At 43.7% G+C, this 21,222-nt stretch overlaps 1 long non-coding RNA gene across 1 annotated transcript; it reads right to left on the reverse strand.

Annotated features, from left to right (window-relative positions):
* Positions 1–7,839: 7,839 nt before the first annotated feature.
* LOC109282479 (uncharacterized) lies at positions 7,840–20,788 on the reverse strand. Its single transcript, XR_002089477.2, has 2 exons — positions 20,718–20,788; positions 7,840–11,436 (listed from the first exon to the last, which is right to left on the reverse strand). It is a non-coding gene; the product is annotated as an uncharacterized LOC109282479 (long non-coding RNA).
* Positions 20,789–21,222: the final 434 nt, after the last annotated feature.

Genomic DNA, 21,222 nt, shown 5'->3' on the forward strand with positions numbered 1-21,222 from the left:
GCACCCGTTTTGAACTAGTTTATGGGCACTGGCTGTCGGGGCTCCTTGATGTTGTATGTGAAGGGTGGTTAGAGACAGTACCACCAGGGGAGAGAGTACTGAAGCAAGTACTTGGGTTGCAGGAAAGGTTAGAATGAGTGAGAGCCATTGCTAAGGAAAACTTAGAGATAAGCCAGGTGTGCCAGAAGGGGTGTTATGACTGTCTTGTGAAGGACTTTGAATTCTAGGAAGGGGACTGGGTACTAGTTTACTGGACAGCAACCACAAACTATTAGCCAGATGGCAAGGTCTTTTTCAGGTACTTTGGAAAGTGAGTCCAGTTGGCTATGAGGTGAGGACAGAACCCTCTAATAGGCTAGCAAATTTACTACATTAACCTCCTGAAAAAATGGCATGATCTGAAGGGTGGTTTCTGAGCTCAGAGGTAGTGGTGGAGGAGATGGACTTAGATAAGGGACCAGGGAAGTGCGATGCCAGAGATAGGGACTCATTTATTGGTTACCCAGAAGATGCAGCTCTATAGAATAGCGAAATAATTTCAAGATGTATTTGATGAAAAGCAAGGGAGGGCACGAAATGTGGAACGTCATATAGTTATGCCCTTGGGCTGGATTGTGAGAGGCCATTGGAGGAGTCTCTCCAGATGCCTGTTTGAGCCTGTGAGGAGAGTTAGAGCAGATGCAGGGATGGGGCATTATAGAGGAGTCTTGTAGCCCTTGGCTTGTGTGTGGACTATAAAAAAGTGAATACAGTTTCCACATTCAATGCCTTCCCTATGCCCCAGGTAGAAGATATGCTTGAAAAAATAGGCCAGGCCCAATTTATATCAACTTTGAATTTAACCAAAGGGTATTGGCAGATCCCCATGGCAGTTGCTGATAAAGAGTCGACCACATTTGGGTCTCCATAGGGACTCTTCCAATTCACACACATGACTTTTGGCCTACATGGTGCAGCAGTTTTTTTTCAGAGGCCAATGAACCGGTTCATAGCGGCTCATCAGGGCTACTCAGCTGCATATATTGATGATATTATTTTATTTTTGGAGCATTGGGATCATCATGAGCAACACATCAGGACAGTCAGAGGGTCCTACAGTGGCAACTTCGTCTTTTGAAAATTTGAAGAGGGCTCTTTGTAAGGATCCTGCAGAGGGAATAAGATGGATGAGGAGTTTCCAACTGCCTGACTAGGAGGAACTTTGGGACTATGGGATTGGTCAGGTATGGACAGGGTATAAGGAGAGGAGGAGCCCTGCAGCGGAGACTGGTGCACCAAGCACCTACAGTTTCAACATCAACTGTCTGCTCCTTTGTTGTATTTTCTTTTCTTTCCCATCAAGGCATGGCAGATGAGCCAAAGGTGCTGACAGCCATCAAGGTCACCGAAGACTGCAAAGGTGCCCTGTAACAGTGTGTTAAACTCAAATTCATGACATGGGCTTTGAAATTATCTGAGCAAAAATGGCCGTTGTCCCTTTTGCACAACTTAAATATTTGACTGCTGTGGGCTGCTCCAGCTCTGCAGACAACAGTGATGCTAAAAAGGGGGAAATTGAAATAAGCAATATTACAACCTCTGTGGGTAAAGGAAAGAGACAAAATTCTGCTCTAAGGGGCAGGAAAATGCTCCGACTCTCAAATAAAATGAATATTTGAAAACAGCAACTGCTCGAGTTACTTCTAGCATATCTGCTAGCCCTCTGTACTGGGCAGGGATCAATCTATAGGGATAGGTTAACTAAAGGAAGTAAAACCAAGCAGGACTGCTGCTGGGATCACACAAACCAGACCAAGCAACTGGCTGCTGCTTCCTTCCATGAGCTGGGGAGGAACAGGCTGATAATCTCAAATACAAAACTAAGCCCCTGTGACTGCAACGAGAGAAACTATTTCATGTCAAAACTTGTTTTTAGACAGTGTGTTCCACCTCACCAGGGTTTTTAAACAAAGAGACTATGTAGGTGGAGAGCTCTGGTTTATTCTGGGTGATTTGCAGGGCATCATGTAACATAAAAAGAAAAGGAATAAATGATATGTGGTGTTTTTACATTGCAAACTGGCTTGAACTATATAACAAATGATCCTGGATGATACATGAACAACTGAAGCAACTAAGTGTGAAAAGGCGTCAGGTTATATTTAGTCTCCCCACTGGAGCCTAATGGAGTTGACCAGCCCACCAGCATCTTGCACTGCTTTGCTTCCTACCCCTTCAGCATATCTCAGGAGTCCCTTTTTATTTCCTCTTTGGGCATGTTGCATTCATGATTTAACACAGTTTAAAGAAGTGCCTTTTGAATACCAGGCTGATGGAGTCTTGAGACATGGTATGCTCATGGTATGCTGTGGCACGCTGCTGGAAAACATGCTTGAAGAGGGTGGAAAGTATGGCTAGGTAGGTGAAGAATAGATCCAGTACCCTCTTGGCACTGCTCTGTGGGAGACGGCAGGGCAAAGACATGGTAGGTGTCCATTCTCTGTTCCCACTTCAAAGGCAAAGCATGTGAAACTGGCCAAGTGACCAGCCCTTCTGAGGTGAAACTGCTTTGCTCTGTAGTTGCAGGGAGCACAGAGCTGAAGCCTGGTCATCAACAGGGTTCCTGGTTTTCCCTGATAAAAAAGAAATCACAAATTCCCTGATTAAACCCCGCCAAATCCACAATTAAAATGAAACACCACTGTATATATAAGTATCAACTGAACACATTTTATTGATAAACTAGCATTTTTTTTCAAAGAACTTAGTACAACATATCTAGGTTAAAATATTGTTTATTTTTAATGAACATAGGACAACACATTTAACATTTACTATTTAATGTGGAGTGGCATTTCAAATGACATCCAAATGAATTATCTTTATTGTAGAACTTCTTTGTAAACAATGTTCACAGTGTTTCCTGTTGGCGCTAGTATATACAACCCTCTTCAACTACCAGCTCTGGAGCAAGCTACACATAACTGTCTCTGTAAAAAGCATTGGTCCCTTACATAGTCACTGGAAGCCCCAAAAAGGGTCAAGTGAAAAAAATGCATCTATACTTTTCTTCGGGTGGTATTCAGTGATTTTGGAAGGTTTAGAGTAGATAGGACTGGCCCTTGAGTTATAAGCAAACATACATACTTACATGCAGACAGACATACACTTCGTTTTATATATATAGTTACGAAGTTATATATATGTGTATATATATATATATATATATATATATATATATATATATACACACACACAAAGTTATATATATATATATATATATATATATATATTATAGTTTTACAATTTGAAAGCAATTTGAAAGCCTACCAGTACCTCATCACTATAATAAAATAAATTCTAAGTAAAAGTTTCCCTCGCCAACCATGGGAACTTTCAGGAACCTAACACCCATGGTTGGCAAATCATGGTTGGTAAGAAAACCATGGTTGGCTTATGGGAAAAATGGGGTTAGGGACTCGAATATGAATATTTTCAGCATCAGCTGAAACCGATTCCCCCATAATCTTCATGCTGTATAGCCCATGTCTCCTCTTACAGTTTTTGAACCACTCCTTGCTGGCTTGAAAACTTTTGTGTTCACTTGTGCCTTTACCCCCCGAGGTCCGGACGACGTGGTCATAAATTCATGTTGCCTTCTCACGTATCACTTGGCTGTTCAAAGGCACTTTCTTCTGTGTCTTATCTTCAATCCAGATACTGAGTACTTTTTCCATTTTTTCTAAGCTATGATCGCATGGCATAAAGATCGTTTTAGCACTTCCTGGTGTACCACTCGCAACACGAGCCCTAACAGTAGCCTCACTTTTCTTAATGATTCTCACAGTGGATTCATTCACACCAAAATGCCTCCCTACATTTGCCACACACTCTCCACATGCTAGACGATCCAACAACTCCAATTTTGTTTCCAAGGACATCAGTTTCCTTGCCCTCGTCACAAATTGCTCACCTTCACCACTCACTCGCTTAGAGGCCATGATTAAGGGCAAAATGCAAAAATCACAAAGAAATCAGGAGAAAAATGTGAAGCACCTGCGACTGGATGTTAACATTGTGAAGCACAACACAAGACTGAGTGTGTGTGAGGAGATGGGAGCGCCATGGGTAGCTAGCAAGAGTGAGGGTGATTTGAAATGGCAGATGGCGGGCTAATGCGCGGCCACAGAAAGCTGTGGTTACTCAAAACTTTATACCGTGGTAGCCAAAATGATATATAGGATATTTCGTGTGTATACTCAAAACCGTGGTTGGCAAAACCATGGTTGGTGAAGGAAACCTGTACCTATAATTTTTGGTATTTGATTTTGGGTTTTTTTATCATGTAAAATCAGATCTCCCTCTGTCCCCTTAGCTCACCAGGACATAGGTCCAGGCCCCTCAATCCCAAGTCACAGCCCCCCATCCATGCTGGTGCCCCTCACCCCCCACCCACAGCTCACTGCCCTCCCCAGCCCTGCTGGAGGAAACCCCCAGCTGCCAAGGCTACGGGGCGAGGGACCCATGCCCGCAGGCCCTGTCCCCCCTGGTTGCCACCTGTGGGAGGTGGCGGCTGCTATGGCGGCACAGATTCCACACCCCCACAGGTGGCATGGCCGAAGCAGAGCCCATTTTTCCATGGGAAATGGAAAACCCAGATCCCTGGTCATCAATTATGCATCCGTTTGTCCAACTGAGGCTGTGAAGGATTCCAAGGTCCCTGCTTACCAGCCCTCTAGCTGTGAAGTGGTGCCACAGCATCAGCTCCAGAACTTTTTATGGTGCTTTAGCTGGAATGGAGCTGTTCATTTGTACTGTACTGACATACTCCAAATTAGAAGCACTTCTAATACAGCCAGAATTTGAAGTGCTTATATACACATCTGTTTTTATCCTCAGAATTTATTGGTTTGACAGCAGAAAGCTAGTACTTGCAGGGAAGATTTTAATTTCTAAATGTAAAATATCTAATCCCACTTTGCATTTCCACTGAAACTTATTCTAGGACTTAATGTGCTTTACAAAAAGTATCAAGCCTCAGAGAACCTTCTTATCATCCCCATTTTATAAGTGAGGAGACTGACACCCAGACAAATTAAAGGTTTGATGAGTAACCTATAGTAAACTACAGCTTGTCTGTACACAAAGTTGTGTAGCTTTAAATATATCCAGAGTTAAAGCAATACAACTACCCATTGAGTGGACACAGTTACATGGCTATAAAAATGTTTATGGTGGCATAGCTATTCCCAGATTGGAAGGGAAGTAATTATGCTGGTGTGAGCCACCCTCTTAACAATAACTTGGTTCACACTAGTACTTTCACTGGCATCATTAAATTGGAAAAAAATAAAACCTTAGTTGAATATTATAATTATATATGACTAAACCTTAGTTGAATAATGCAATTATATATGACTAAAAGTGTTCTTCGGGAATAGTTCTGATTTCAACCCAAAATTTGGAGTGTTAACTCAGGACCCGTTCCAACCACTAGACAACACCAACAGTTTTAAGAAAGCCCCCAGATGTGCAGTTAGGCTCATTAGCTTCGTCACTCTCCTTGGTATGAGGGTGTAGAGTTCAGCCATCTCAGACTTCTGAAGCCTCCTCTGTTACTCGCTTGCAGTAGCTTGTCTTTTAACTGTCTGTCTTTTCCACTTCTTCCTGTCAGGTTATGGGGCCACTGACAAGGAAATATGGGTATAGCCACACAATCAAATTACAAAACATTAAAGAGGTCATACATGTTGCTGTCTGACCATGTGTGAGGAAATTATATTTCTGGGTACTTCAGTGGAACTGACAAATAGAGTTAACAAGATAAGCAAATGGGAAAGTATAAGCATGAAGCAAAGGGCAATGTGCCAGTGGATCTTCTTTCCAAGGTTCTGTGTATGTGTGTAGATTAGATTTCCCTAAAGTTTGGCACCTTCGTGGTAGGAAGCAGTCTGATGATCTTTGACTATCTGGGTGCATCTACACATACAATTCATGTGAGGTTAAAACTTGGAGCAGTTTGTGGCAGAGTACGATGCTCCTGGGCGCAGCGTCTACATACGTGCCCAGAACAGCAGCACTTTGAGTTGGGGTGGAGCAGACCTGAGGTGACAGCAGGCTCAGCCCTAGGCGTCTGGTGGCAGCGTCGGATGGTGGAGGGGCTGGCTGGGGCATGAGAGTGCTGAAACTGGAATCATGTGGCTGACCCCCCAAACTGCTGCTTGCCTGGGGCTGCTCCACTTCAACTCAAACTGCTGCTGTCCTGGTCACTGTCCACACCTGTATTGCTGCACAGTAAATGACTCTGCCTGACAGCACTATCTTAGGGCGGAGTTGATTCATTTACTGCACCCCAGTACTGGCACGTGTAGATGGTGACGCTTTACTGTGGAGCTAATTAGTCTACTTAGTAAAGTGCACATGTAAATGCATCCTCTTTGATCAGAACAGCCATAAGAACTGGACCAGAACTATCCACTTCCTATGATTTTGGTGGTTGTGATGTTAATTTGCTCAGGAAACAGTAAGGAATGCAGTAGAGAATTAAGTTATTGTTCTGAAAACAATATAAAATTATAAAAAAATTGTTTTATAAACCAATTATAAAATTGTTATAATTATGAAAGTTTGTAGACTTCTCCTGACAAAGGCTTGGGATGGAACCAGGGTGGAGAGAACTTAATGGATTCCATGTTTATGGGACATCCCACATAAACCCCCACTCCAAGCAGCCCTGTGGAGACTGTGTCCATATTTTGTGACGAGCCCTTTTAGGGAATCCTTGGAACTGCTGTGCCAGGGGAAATTCCTAGCATTGCAATAGAGCTATGCTATCAGGAAGGAGGTGAGGCCTCCCAGAGTTGGTTTGAAGGCATTAAGCTTTTGTGCATATTCCTTGGGATCTGCCAGTTTTCAAGCGGTCTTTGGTGGTGGAATCTTGCTAAGGGATCCATATGAGACTTCCTTTGCCACAGTCCCCTCACATGAAGTTCAGTCTCATTTAAACATTTTGGCTGTGATTTTCAAAGAAGCTTTGGAGAGCTTAGCTATCTAGCTTTCATTGAATTTGTGTAGGGTGAGCTTCTTTTTGCTCTTGACAATTTCAATCACTAACCACCTACAGAACCTAGATTGGGATGGGGCCTACTTAGTTTAGGGACCTAGGTTCTTATTGTCTTCATCACTGCCATTTATACCTAGGTAAAATGGGCATACATCCCCAGTAAATGAGACTGTTAGTATTGTTTCTCATCCATCCTGTCCAGTGGCAAATGACCATACAAGTTTCAGTGCAGCAGAGAATCAAACTGTGTGTCTGGGGAACCTCCATCCTTTAGAGTATCTATTTGGGTCCATCAATTTTCAGGCCCTGTGTGACCATTCTGGTCTCTCTTTGTATAAGCATTCCCTCTCTGCTCCTGGGTTTTGGTGGGTTTTGGGGGGTTTTTTTTGCTTGCATGACTAGCTGATATTCTGGGGTTTTGAGCATGGTTTTAATTTGCCCACAGCAGTGACCCTATTTTTTTTGAGATGGTGGCTCTAGAAATTATAAAAGCAATAAGGCTCTGTCACCTTGGCAGGCTAACATTTTCATCTCCCCCCACTTTTTTTTGTTTTCCACAAGCCTATTTCCCAAATTCTCCCCCGCCCTTGTTTTAATGAATTGAGAATTGAATTCTAGAGCACCAGCACGAGTCAGACATGATAAAGCACCCAGTCTTTCTGCAATTCTGTAAATGCTACGGTGGCTTCCAAAGGGTTAATTCATTACGGTCCATTGTCCAGTCGACTTTGTAGCTAGCAGCAGATTGGAGCCGACTTGAATGCTGAAGTGGGAATGAAAAATGAGCAGAGCCTTGGTGTGCATTAAATATTTAATATTCTCTCAGTGGGAGGTGTCAGGAAAAGGACCATATAATAAATACTATGAGAGACAATTCCATCACTGAACTCGTCTGTTAATGACCTCATTTGCTTTGACAGAAACATTACAGATGCAGCATCTTCGCTTCTGTGGCCTTATTAAGTAGGCCGCATTCCAGTTTGAGAGAAAATTCCATGCTTTGCAGTGTGGAGGAGTGGGTAGGAGCAAGCAATTGTTGAAGTTCACTCATTCTCATCGTCTCCCTCCCCCTATTTCCCATAGCTACATATGTTAAAGAGATACTAAGAAAATTATTTCTAACAGATGAGTGATTTCCACAATAAAATCTGAAAGTTACTTTACACCTGCATGTTGGAAACCTGCCCTCAAGAATTGCAAAGGGATGAGTACATGAGTGCCTCCGTCACCCACTGACTTCATATTGTCACTCAGCACTTTGAAAAACTGTACTTATATGATGGCTGCCATCAATGATGAGGGAAAGGGAGATGCAGTGGTTATGGTACAAGCCTGGGATGCAAGGTACCTCAAACAAAACTCCAGCTTTTCCACAGCCTGCCTCTATAACCATAACCATAAGTCAGCGAAACACAGATCCTCAAAGCAGCCTAGTTCTTTGGTGAATCCGAGTTGCATATCCCATATTGCTTTTATCTCCATGTCATCTTCTTTCCTACAGAATTTGTTCTAAAGCCTTGCATGTAACTGAAGTCAGGTTAATGGGCCTGTAGTTGCCTGGATCCTCTTTTTTATATCTTAAAAGTATGTACCTGTGGCAGAGCACTGGTCATGCTTGCCAGTTTGAGAGAGCCAGCAAGGATGCAGAGCTCCAGCAGGTGAGGCAGATCCCATTAAGGAGTCAGCAGACTGAGAGGCTGGCAGCTGGGGTGAATTAGGAGGCCTCACATGACTGCTGAGGAGGTGGCTGACTGGCAAGAGCTTGGGCTGAGACAGGGCATAAGCCCAGGCTCAGTGCAACCAGATGGCTGCAACACCAGAGGAGCTGAGAGCAGCATTCACCACTGAGAAGAGCCCAGCTCTGGAAGGCCATCTGTGTAGCTGGAGGATAGGGTAAGAACTACTGGGGAGGTGGAGGTTTCTAGCGACCCAAGGTGGGGTCCCCAGCCGGTCCAAGAGGCTGAGAGAGTGGTCTGGGGAGAGGAGACCAGAGGCCTGGGAAGAGCCAGGCCAGCCACAAGGAAAAGGGGGCTGTAAGCCCAGGGCCCTGGGTGAAGCCAGGTCTGCCCTGTCAGAGAGGGGCAGAGGAAACCGGGATCTGGGAAGAGTCAGGCCAGCTTGGGGAAAAGCTGAGGCCTGGGATGAACAGTGGGCCAGATGATTAGGGCCCAGAGGGAAGGACCGGACCAGCCCATGAGCAAGGCTGAGTCAGGCTACAAGGATTGACCAAGTGGGCCTGGAGAGCTAGGGCCAGGGCCCAGGAGGTTGAGTGCAAGGCTGGAGTGTACCCGAGGATTAGTGATAAAATCTTGGAGGGGTTCCAGACTCTGTAAGAAGAGAGACGGACTTGTAGGGGTCAAAGGAGGAAGACCCAAGATGAAGGAGGGCTGATGGCCAATGGGACTGGTCTCGAGGACCTTGACTGGTCTAACAGGGGGCTAGGGTTCAGTTAGGACTGAAAAGAGTAAGTCCACTGTGAGGGGTGGCCACTACCGTGGAGGGCCTGGCACCCTGACTGGCCTGGTAATGGTGCTAGGGTCTCAGAGAGGCTGAAGTTCCTGACATAGTAGGACCACTGCAGAGAGGTAGAGGCCAGGGCCATCATGAGCCTGTGTGACAATGACCGGTAAGAGTCATCCAAAGAGTTGCACTATTGGATGAGGGTCCGAGTGAGGATTAGGGCCAGGAGGACTATGAAAGGGATCCAAGGTCAGAGGGATTGATGACATCAGCCCAAGAGACAGGGGTTATATCTTCAGAGGAGGTCCATTAGAAGGTATAGGAAGACCAGGTATGCCTGATGAGTTAGTCCTGGGCAAGTCCAAAAATTTCACCTTGCTGGAGTTGCTTGGTGTGGTGGGACTGCCTGTGGTGTGGCAGCCCCCAGGAAATGCCACACCTGTGCCTCTCCAGTGAAAGGTGAAGGTGGGGCACTGGAATGTCTCAGCCCCCACTGCCTTGTGGGCTACCCTGTGGAGGAGAAAGGCTAAGGGAGCTCACCCTAACAGAAAGCAATGGGCAGGAAGAAAGACCATCTGGACCATGGGGGTCCAGTCACCCCAATAGGGAGGTGGAGCGGCCTGAGTTATGAGATGGCCAGGTTGGGGCCTGAACCAGATGAGATGATAGAGGGAACTGGATATGATGAACAGCTGTGACGAAAGAGTAATTCGATGTGACAACTAAGTGTGGCCCAGTTTGGGGCACGAACTGCAATGCAGCCCAGCTGTGGGTGTGTATTGGATGTGACATGACTATTAGAATGCCATCTGCGAGGCATGGGACATGGTGTAGGGGAGGCAGGAGCCATGCAATTGACCCATAAGGCCAGGGCCATGAGGGTGGTCAAAACAATAAGATCAGGGTAGCCTCCTGCAGTCTAGTGTGTATATATACGTATTTGTGTGCGCACGCGCACGCACGCACACGCACACACACACACACACACACACACACACACACACAGCCCAGAACAGCAAGGCATGGCAGATGAGTACAGGACAGTCTGCCCCAAAAACATGGTGGGGAAGAATTAGTTTTTGAATGTCCTGTTACCACCCTGTCACAGTACCCTATTTGGTGTTCTCCAGTCCATTGACTGAAGACAAAAGGCAAATTAAAACATCCCCATTCATACAAATATATATATATATATTTGTGGCTGCATTCCAACTTATGCCCCCAACTTTTATATATATGAAAGACTCCTGTGATTGTTCAGCCAGTCTCATTAGTTTCATGTGGTGGACTCCATGAGCTTGGCAATATTAATTTCCCATTTGGCAAACAGGTCATAGTAGCAGGCCCCAATCTCATGGGCTTTTGTTGTCAGTATAACTGCATTTAACATGGTGAAGGATTCCTTATCCTGTAGTGGGTACTTTTTAAGTTCCTTTGATAGCCTGGGAGCTGGGTTGGTAGCATCCAGCTGTAAAAGCAAGAGGCTCTGCAGCCTGAGCTAAGGAGCCAAGTCTACAACTGGTGTCTGTGATGGCCTTCTGTCCTCAGTGTTTGATTCACAGGAGACGGTACATGACACATACTGAACAGAGAGGTCCAGAAGCCATAGACACCTTTTGTGGAGAAGAAGGGATGAAGTAGAGGGAAGGATGCAGTTCCCTTTTACCACAGCTCCCCAAATGATTCATTAGGATGAGTTCCAGAGAGATCTGTGTGGAGGAAGATGGAAGGAATACAAGCTGATAGCAAACAAGCAAGGAGGAGGAGAGGAAAAAAACGGCTGAAATTGGAAGAGAATACGCCTTCCTTCTGCTCCATCTCTATGGAGGCTGCTGTCAGATGCCAAACATTCTGTGCATTATAACAAGGCAGTTGTTTGTAGTACTGGATCAGTGCAACCGGGAGATAAGGTTCTGCCTTTGTATCAGAAGCAGCTGCAAAGAAGGGAGAAAGGTCTTAGAACAAGAAATTAGTTCATTTGAATTCTTTTTTTTTTAGTCAGATAGACAGCAAAAGCACCCCCATTCCTCTTTCTCACTTTCTTTCTCTCTCCTCCCTCCAACAAATTCTTTCTATCAGCTTCATGCTGCAGATGGGGCTTACGTTTGCTACTTCCAATGACTGCATTTGTAACTGAGACAGGAAGTAAGTTATCTCCACATAGTAATACTCTCTCAGGGCCTAGTTTTTCACCTCAGCCAAGGTTTCCCATTGCTACTTGACTTGTAGCTGGTAACAATGACCAAAATCCTTTCACCCAAAGTCAATCAATTCAAATGGCATTTGCCTCAGCAACAAGATAGCCAGTTACTGAAAACCCCACGCTAATGATAAGAATCAAGAGCAAAGTCTTTACTGTATGTGAAACATTACTGTATGCGGAGCTGGGAGCACAGGTTACCTGACACTTCTCATTATAATAACCTCTTATCAGTGGTTTATGCTTTCCCCAAAATTTAACTGTTTGCACTGAAATTTTCCAGACTGCGTGTTTGCCTTAGAGCCTGGCTTTTGATTTATTTTTTAAATTGCAGCTTCATCTACATTAGGGAAAAATGACATCTTGCTCATATTAAGAAAATCTGACAGCCTTTTCCAGGAAAACCTTCTCACCCCTGTATTTAGGTGCTCAGGCTAGAAATGTGATGGGGTGGCCTTGTCTTTTTCCATTCCCAAGAAAATCTATCCAAATTTGGCTTGGTTGTTAGGTCTTGCTCAGCACAGATTACTTTGATTTTTGTCCCTCAATACTCCAAAGATTTTATCTGCCCTGAGCATGCCTGGGCCCATGCAAGAATTTCCCTGCAGTTGCAAGTTTAGGTCCCTGTGTGCTGTTATATATCCAAATGTGTACTGAACTACATGCAGAAAGGCTGGGTCTCCATTGCTGGCCCCTGGTAGTGTGAAGAAACCTGCTTGATTCAAATGGTGGTGGAGATCAAGATTGAATCTGCAAGGGTGGAAGAAGTGGTTTGGTACAAGGAGTCTTTGGGAGAAGATGGAAACAGGGACTGGGAAGTAGATGGTAGGGGATACTGAGATGGGGAACTGGAATGGGAAATTGGGTCTGGGAAACAGGCACAGACACCTGGATTTGTGGCTGGAGAGGGGAATGAGAAGTGGGGGCCTGGAGCCAGTAATAGACTGGGAATGACTGAGTAGAGAGCCAAGGAAAGGGTAGGAATGGAACAAGACTGGAACAGGACAGATATGGTTGTGGGTATCGGCAGAAGAGTCTGTGCCTTCCTCTTTCAAGCCTGGAGTGGAACCCAATGTACCTAAATAAATACCGCCTTTTTTCATGTTAGCAAATAACTGAAAGGCCACTGTGGCAAGGTTTTCATCCACCTCTGTGCTGCTCCATATAAAGATGACAATCTACTGCTACCAGTCACTCAAAGGGGAGAGGTCCATGTGGTGGATCTTATGATTTCTGCCCTGTAAATAAGGCATGCAGATGTTGGTACAATGCCATGATTTGTTTTTCTTAAAAACCTGTGAGTTTGCACAACTTTAATACACCCACCTTGTGTGCGTGCAGTCTGACACAGAATTCTGTACGTCATACCTTGCTATTTTTACCACAGGGCCCCTCCCTGTGCACAGTATGGATGTGCTCTGGGGATGAATCGGGGTTTTGTAGTAAAGGTGGCTGTTGTCCGTAGGACTCCAGCTCCAATTATTCCTGATGCTGGAAGGTGAGTATGATAAGACACTGATGGCACGAAGAGAAAAAATGGGCTTATGGTGAAAGCAAGCAATGGCATTGCAGAGAACCAGATTCTCTCCCTGTCCCTGCCCCAGAGATCCTGTGTGTTCCAGTTTCATGACACTGAAACCAAACTTTTCACAGGAGGTGTTTCAAACTAATTTCAAACTTGTCCTTTTGTGGGGGTCTGACCGGGAATCTGATTTGTGACAACTCACAGCTGTAACTGAAACCAATGGGAGCTGAATAGTCTAAAGTGCTATATAATGCTAAGTGGTCTCAAAAATCACACCCAAGGCATCTCAAAATTGGTGGATTCTTTTGACTTCAAACCTCTCTGGGCCTCAGTTCCTCACCTGATTAATGGGGATAATATCCCTCTTTCACTCCAAAAAGGTATTGTGAAAATACATTTAATGCTTTGGAAGAAGACAACAGTGACAAGCACCATAGGAAAGCCACAAGGAAGCTAAAGATTCTGTCCTCAGAGCAGGATTTGAAATGTGTTCAGTAAATATGGTATAGAGCCATTTGCTGAACATGAAGGAGAAATGGAAACTGTGTCATAACACATATGCATAAGGGGGCAAATGACGATTGTACAGACTAGATTAGCTCTGGTGTAAGCTAACTTCTGAGTGCTTGACTTTGCAGCCTAAGAAGAGGCCTGAGGAAGGTACGGTGATACTCAAGAGCTTGCCTATATCTATACCAACCATGCAGCTGGTCCAATAAAAGATATCACCCACAAGAATTCCAGCCAAAAAGTGTTCTTTTAATGTATTTTTATGTGAAATATTATATGCATTGTATGGCCTGGCCACCATTTATATTAAAAAAAAATGAACCAGGTTTCCCTGTATATTAAGATGTGGAATGTCTCACTCCCAACCTTCACACAAAAACCTGTCCAGAGCATTCAACCTTTTACAAAAGACATTTTAAGATTTATACTTGCCTTTAAAGCATTATTGCCCTGCAGTAAAAATAATCCTTACCACCTTCGAAGTCTGTGCAGACCTCTTTTATCTTTGTTTATATATGTAGAGAATTGGGTGGTTCTTTGGACTAAACCTTATTTTACAACGTTTTCTGCTGATGTGCTTGTGGCTGGAAATTCAGAGCTGAAAACTCATTCGTAAATTCAAAGAGAGCACAAGAAAATCTCTCGTCTCTGCCTTTGTGTGGAGGGGGGAGGGGGGGGGGATGCAACCTTCAGATCAAACGGAAGAAGAAAAGAAAAGTGAGGCACAAAGACAAGGAGATGAAATAGCCCTAGAGCCCAGCCCATGCCTCTAGAGAGGTCTCCCTCACCCCCCTATTGTACTGGATGTGAGTTATAATTGTCAAGTGGTGTGGCCGCTGTTGCAGGACCACAGAGGTTTGAGTCATCCTAGCTATCTCAAATCTCCCCAGGGCGGATTTAGAAAGGTCGCCTAGCCTGGCTGTAAAGGTCACAAGAGGTCTGTAATATGGACAGTCACTGTATTCCCAGTGTGTCACATAATCATTTTATTTTACATCTCCCAGGTCCTGAAAGGGGGGGGGGGGAGGAGGAGAAAGAAGACTGCGAGGTCAGCAGCATCTTTATAGATGGCAGAGTGAATGTGAGGTGAAAGGGATCGTTGCTTTTGCCTCCCCAATAAACCCCTTTTCTCTGCCTGAACGGAAGCGGCTAGGAGATGTTCAACTAATTTATATTAATTCAACTCCATTAATGATGAGATATCATCTCTTCTCTCAGCAGGAGGACAATCAAAAGGATTTAATACTGCACTGCTCTTTTGACAACTCCACGTTACAATCTGCAGTCACTGTAAGTGCTCCCATCTTCATGGCCGAACTAGACCCATCCCCAAACTTCTCCATGCAGGTGTTCCTGGGACACTGTTACCAAGGGTGATGCATAAGTTTAGCTGTTCTTTGCAAACCCTCGAGCAGAAAGCCATGTGTACTGGCAAATGAAATCCCTCTTCATGCAAGATGGAACAAAACTTATAGATGAGACATGAAAACAAAGCCTCCCCTGAGAACTGCAGTGGTCAGACAGTGGCATGGCTAGAAGATGTTTTGTGAGATTAAGGGGTAGTGATCCACATGTTCCAGCAAAATTCCAATTTAGGAGATTACATTCAGCTTCTCTACCCTTCCCTCCACCTCTCACTTCAATTTAGTGTTCCTTTTAGTCTCTGTCTTGTTCTATTTCCATCCTCCATGGGGTTGCTATCTGCTCTTTAACAGTTGCTGTGCTCTGTACCAGAGGTGGCTTCATGTCAGTGCTGGGTGAAGTCATTTGCTTATATTGGGTGACTGATGAAAAAAAAAAGTTTAAAAGTTTATGGAATAAATTCAGACAAAGAATATATTCAGACAAAGAAATGAGATCTGCTTGTGGTAATTCCAAAAGCAGGGAAAAGAGACTTAATTAATTTGATCACCTGGATTATTCACACAAATGTAGTCACTTCTATTTTATTGTTCATGTATTAGGACAGTGCTTTTGTGTCTGAGTTTTCAACACCCCAGGGGAAAATTTAGATCTGAAACAAATTGCCCAATCTAGTACTCACTCAGGAAAACACTGAAGTCAATACGTGGTTTGCCCGATGAAGAACTCTTCATATCTGCCTCCAGATTGTTTACCTTGACTTTTTTAAACCTAAACTTTAGTCTTGATTATAGCCACGCACAGTATGACTACCTCACTGAAGTCAATGGGAGTGACCTTTATTCTGTGAAAGTAAAACTTGGCAAATCCCTTCAATGGAGTCTAGAAATCAAAATGAAGACTGCTAATACATGAATGTCACAGGAAACTGGGAGGTGATGGAAATAATGTGAGAACACAATCAAGTTTATTTCTTTTCCTCTAATCTATTATTTGGTGGAAAGCATCTCCTGGTTTCTTTTTGGGCATAGTGTTGCAGTGTCACAGAGATCTGGATGGATGGATGGATGGTTTGGCTTTCTTGGAGGTACTTATACTTTAGGAGGGACTGATGGATTGTATGCAGTTGGGGTGAAGGATGGACTCATTGTTATCACATTCTTCTTATTAATATGCATAAACTGGTTCTCCATTGTCCCCTTATCCCCCCTTTTCCCCTTTTCCCCCAAAGAGCATACAAGAAAATTGCTGCTTACTGAATAAAAAATACTGATACTGAGCACCTGTCAGCCTTCACTTCTGATGTAATGGGTTTGTTTCCCACTGCAGTCAGCTAGGATCTTGCCATTTCATTGTTTTGAGTTCATACATGTCACTTTTCATCAAAACTCGAAGCTCTTTATAAAGGAGTTCTGCACAATAATGCCCCCCTCATTGTGCAGTGAAGAAGGGGAAACTGAGATACAATCTCTTGCCCAAAGTCAGTGGCAGAATTAGGAACAGAATTCAGGTCTTGAGTCCCAGTCTAGTGTGCTAACCACTAATATAAACCACCTCCTGACTTCAGTGGGAGTTAGATCATTCCTTGTGTCGGGTTTAGCTACTCTGTTATATGGTCCAAACATCCTTTGCTAGTCAGACTAATAAAGGGTGAAATTCATCCCAGAGAGAGGGATCATATGCCTTATGTGGTATTTATATTGGATATGAAGGGCTTACATGTTGAGACGGCTCTCTCCAATATGTCACTTAGGTCTCAATAAGGTTCTGCCTAGGGACGCATAAGAATTTGAGCTGTAGATTTTCCCAAATAGAGGGCTGCATCTTGCAACATGGATGAGGTTAGCAGTGCCCAGTTGAATTTGCAGCTGTCATAGTTGCAGATAGGTATATTTTGCCCTAAGAAACAGCACTCTGCATTTCGCAGAGCTGCTAGAGCTGCTTGCTGTTTCCTAGTGCATGTCTTGGCTGTAGGAGATGAGACTCTGTGCTAGTCATGTAATTTAATTTCTTTATTTGCTTCTGGCTGGTAGTATTAAACTCCTGGCCTCTGAAACACACACACAAATCATTTTTTATATTAACATATTTCCTTTTGAAACTGTGTGAGGCTTTTCTCAAAACTAATGGATTTTTTTCCCCCTTGTCTGGGCCAAATGTATTCAAATCTTAACTCAGTTAAGTCAGAAGATGCCTATCGTCTCAGCAGGGAATCCCACCCTTTATTCCACAAATCAGCATCCTTTTTATTTGACTTTCTGATCTCCAAAGTAAAAGGGATGCTTTTTTTTGAGTTTAACTCTGACGCTGATGTTGCAATGCTCTTTGATAGCCAAGAACACAAGGACTGACTTCAGGAGCGCGTGAAACTTCATCAGGAACCAAAATATAAAAAGGCCGGGGGAGGGGGAGAATGGTAGAAAGTGATACTGTTGAAACAAGCCTTTGAAATTTTCCAAATGATGTTTGATGTGCCAGTTCCTTAAAGCCGCAGCAGCACCTTTAGCATCAAAAATATCTTTTTGAGGGGGGTGAGGCTGTGGGGACTATATTAACAATTTTTTTGTGATGTGAGGAAGGAAATAAGTTTAATGTTAACCTGTAATGGTTCCACCTGTAAATCTTTTTACATCTAGGATTTAGTAAGCTTCTTTAATATCTCCCCTCGATTTGCTTGAATAGTTCTTTATTTCAAAAGAATGGTAAAGGAAACAGAAGGAACCAAAGCCTGGAGAAATGGATTACTTCAGAAATAAGCTTTAGTCCTCTCCTATCCACCCCCAAACTGCCCACCCACGGGAAGTAAACGCAAGAGTTAGAAACTCTCCGAGGAAAGGAAGGGACAGTAGATTGTGGAAAGGGGAGTAAGGGTGTTTCTTTGTAGTTGGTCAAATTATGGGCCAGATCTTCAGCTGGTGAATTAATGGCTCAGCACTGACATCAGCGGCATTTCTGGCTCAGAGACTACTAATTTGCATCTGAGAAGGAATGTTTTTTACCCCAGGATCTATTAGGAGAGACCCCAGAATGAATGCAGTTTTCTGGAGCATTGTATCAACTTAGCACCTTCCACTGAATCTACCAAACCGATTACCAAAAAGTGGGCTGCCTCAGTCCCTCCACCAGCAAGCCCCCAAGGAGATAGAGGTGGCTCTAGGAGAGTAAAGGAAGGCTTAGATCCCCAGGAGCATCCCCTGGGAGAGACCCCCACATTGTCCTATCAAGGCTGCATCTATATTACATCACAGCTTGGAAAAGAAGTCAAGCTAGCTTTAAGCTAGTAGCCTGTCACGTCGATGTGGAACTAACTTGGGTGCATCTGTATGACTACAGTGGATACAATTCCTCATTGTTGAATGCTTGTTGGGTGCTCAGTCACAGCATCTGAATCAAAAGCAAGACTTTCTTTTGCCTCACTGCCACTTCTGAGCTGATAGATAGGAGTAAAATGAAGGAATAAGGAGAAACTGTAAACAATGTGTGCTTAACTTTTGGAGTTGTAGCATGGAAAAGGGTGGGTATCACTGGTTTAATATGGTCTAGGGGAAAAAGTTGCTGTCTAAAATGGGTTAGGGCCCCTAATTGTGCATGGCTGTGCATGTGCGCAGCTTAGAAGCAACCTTGGTTAGGGGTAAGATCTCTAGAAGATATTCATTTCTTATCTTTTATGTAACAGTTTCAGCAGCAATTGCCATCTAAAATTTGTTTCTGATTTGACAGTCTTCCATACTTAAACTCTGCATTCCTGGATACACCTCTGCTTTAGGGGAATGTCACATAAAACTGTGGATTCAGTGGAGGTGGAGTGGGACTGTTTCTTTTCCAATTCATACAGCATGTGCAAATGCAATGCTTTCAATGAAAGTTTGCAAAAAGGGAATGCCACCACTTAGTTCCATCCCTGCAGAGCTAAAATGTTTTCTGTAGATAGCATTTTTTCTTTTGGTGTTGGTGCTTTTTGCATTTATTGAGCCAATGGAAAATATCTGCATATCAGGATTTTATAGTTTGGTCATATATCTGGGCTGCAGAAACCCAAGGAATAGGAGTAGTATGAAACCACTTCAGCTGGCAGTATCATGGAAGAGGGTTCCACCTCAATTCACTCTGTAGCTTCTACTTGGCAAAGTGACATTTTTCATTTTTGCTCCTTAAATTTGTTGTACTGTTGCTGTGAGCTATTAAAATAGCTGCTGTGTTCTGCTCTAGAGAAAGCTGCATCTTATTGGAAGGAGTTGTGAGGGTGTGTGTGTGTGTGTGTGTGTGTGTGTGTGTGTGTGTGTATGCATGCATGCGTGTGTTACCAGCTTCACTAGCTACTAAACTCTCCCTCCAAGATGGTAAAAGTTCCAGTACAAGTGTGTAATATGGAAGCTGGCCAATAGCAGTCTTTTACAGCGCAAGTTCTCTATCAAATTTTATTGACAGGAAACTTTGGCTTCACGGTTTTCAAATTAAACATGGGTTTTTACATAAGGAGAACAAGAGTCTGACACCTGGGAGGCAAAAATCCAGTTGCCTCTGCCATCTTGTGTGCCAGTTCTACCTTCTCTGAAACACTGCAGTGGTTGGCTCATGGTTAACTTCTGCTCCCTATAACAAGCACCAGCTATTTTTGAGGAGCAACTACATTTAAAGGACGTTAGGGAGAGCTCACTTTCCTACCCCCAACCAATGGATAGAGGTGGCAGGAAACTGTTCAGGACTTAATTTATCCACAGAGGCTCCACTGCTATCAAAGAGATTAACTGACTCAGAAAGGCATGAACTTTCCTAGGCAACAACTTAATCGGTACTTTGAAATCTTACGATGACGACAGGAGACAGAAAAGTAGGAGTGGCAGAAACGGTATGTTGTGGACCGAATCAAGAATCCAGAACCCACGCCGCATGGAAACATGTGCCTGAGTTGCAATAAAGTTTGTTGACCCTGGATTGGCCGTGTCAGCCATCTTCAGACCCACAGGTAAGGCAGTAATGCGAGACAAACATCTTTGCCTGTGAGGGATTGCCAATGTATGTATATATATCATCAGACACCATGCAGGAAAAGCATGACAAGCTTTTATATAGGAGGGAAAGGACAGGGGGAGGGAAAGCTGCTAAGAGAGGTGTTAAGAGGGTTGAATAGATTGGCTGAGATAAAGGTAGTTAACATCTGGAGTTAACAGCTAGTTGGGGTAATGGGATATGAAACTGTGGTCCCTGTTGAGATCAAGGTTCACACAGTCCAGTCTGTAGGTGATTTCTTGTTCTGCAATCTCAAGGTCAAGTTGGTTTCTAAAGCTTTGTTTGTTAAGAAGAGCTGCTCTGAGGTCAGTGGTGGAGTGTCCAGATGTGTTAAACACAGGCTTTTGTGTGTTTCTGTGTGTTGGTAGCAGTGCTTATCTGATAGTTTGGTGGTTCAATCACTTAATTGAGAAGTAAAAGATGTAGGGAAAGTAGGCTGCCTGGGTCTGCTTTTGCTGGAAATCTGGTATCTAGTGGCAAGCTTTACCACTGCAGCACCATGTTTTGTTCAAGGTGCTAACAGCAATTACTTTCTGTGCCTAGAGCTGACTTGACAATGAGGTTCTTTAGTTAGTACCTGCTTCGTTCTGTCCCAGCAAAGAACTGACCTGCTCTGGAAGTCCAAACCCGTCTCACACACTCCGGGTCTCAGGCAGCAGTATCACAAAGCAGGATTCTGAGAAGAAAATAAATAAATAAGCCTGTAATTTATGAAGCAACCCTTTCAAAGTGTTAAACCATTCATAGCTTTATGACTACATATTAATCTGTTCTCATTTATTGCTTTGTAAGGCTATTTTGACAAAAGTTCATTATCAAGACTACTAAATGCTTTTAAAGCATTGATTGGAGGAATTATTACATCACAGTGATAGACACAGTGTGTTAAGATGGATTGTATGGCTCGGACTGTCTGAAATTTCCCCCCTTTTAATTGGATCGATCCCCAGAATAAACGAAGTTTAATTGAATTTTGAGGAAAATTGAGCAGTTGTTTTCAAGTCTCTGTCAATATGCATTATTTCAATTACATGATGATAAGCATGCAGAGGGTTTGCAAACAGCCTGAGTGGACACAGAATCTGCACACTGCACAGGCTGTCTGCACTCGGT

Source organism: Alligator mississippiensis, chromosome 9 (assembly GCF_030867095.1).
Source record: "Alligator mississippiensis isolate rAllMis1 chromosome 9, rAllMis1, whole genome shotgun sequence".
NCBI lineage: Eukaryota > Metazoa > Chordata > Crocodylia > Alligatoridae > Alligator > Alligator mississippiensis.